We start from the raw sequence: 635 nt of genomic DNA on the forward strand, positions 1-635 counted from the left end.
GCGACCATGCTTGGTGGTTTGTCCGTGTGCCCCTTCCTCGATGTGCGCAAGCTCGTCTTGGTCTGGGGACCACGTCGACACAGGGGATACTCTTGTGAGAGCATGAGTGTACTAAGTTGAGTGTAGCAAGGGAACGCGTGCCCCTTCCTCGTTGGCGTAACTAACCATCTTGGTCTGGGGACCGTGGTACCGTGCTCTGGTGAAGCTTGGTGCGTGCTCCTTCCTTGTCAGACGAGTGACTTGACCTGGTCTGGAGACCGTTCCTTTATACTAGTGGACAAGAGTTGGCTTCTTCCGTGTCAGACGAGTGACTTGACATAGGATGGAGAAGGACACTTAACACTAATGAGCTTGTCGGCGTGCCTCGTTCTCGACTTGATTGTCTTGATGTGAGGACCGTGCGGACCACACCAGTAAGCTTACACATGCTCGTTACAAGTTGTATAAGTTGACCCGTTTGGCCCGGTTGCCTTGCACATGATGGTGTTGACCATGTTCGGTTAACAGGTCGTGTGTCGAGGTGGTCGGCCTTGGTAGTAGGATGTCTTGTGCATGTGACGTGTTGACCTGGTTTGGTCGGTGTGTCGTCGTGTACGAGATGACCTACTTACCCGTTAGTTTTCCAAGTTGTATTA

At 52.3% G+C, this 635-nt stretch overlaps 1 non-coding gene across 1 annotated transcript in view; it reads left to right on the top strand.

Moving 5' to 3' along the window:
* Positions 1-22, top strand: part of LOC120907612 — a 4,077-nt gene extending 4,055 nt beyond the window's left edge. Inside the window, exon 1 of the ribosomal RNA XR_005740686.1 lies at positions 1-22. This exon is cut by the window's left edge and continues 4,055 nt beyond it. This is a non-coding gene — a ribosomal RNA (large subunit ribosomal RNA).
* The last annotated feature ends 613 nt before the right edge of the window (positions 23-635 follow it).

Source organism: Anopheles arabiensis (assembly GCF_016920715.1).
Source record: "Anopheles arabiensis isolate DONGOLA chromosome X unlocalized genomic scaffold, AaraD3 X_pericentromeric_contig0013, whole genome shotgun sequence".
Taxonomy (NCBI): Eukaryota; Metazoa; Arthropoda; class Insecta; order Diptera; family Culicidae; genus Anopheles; species Anopheles arabiensis.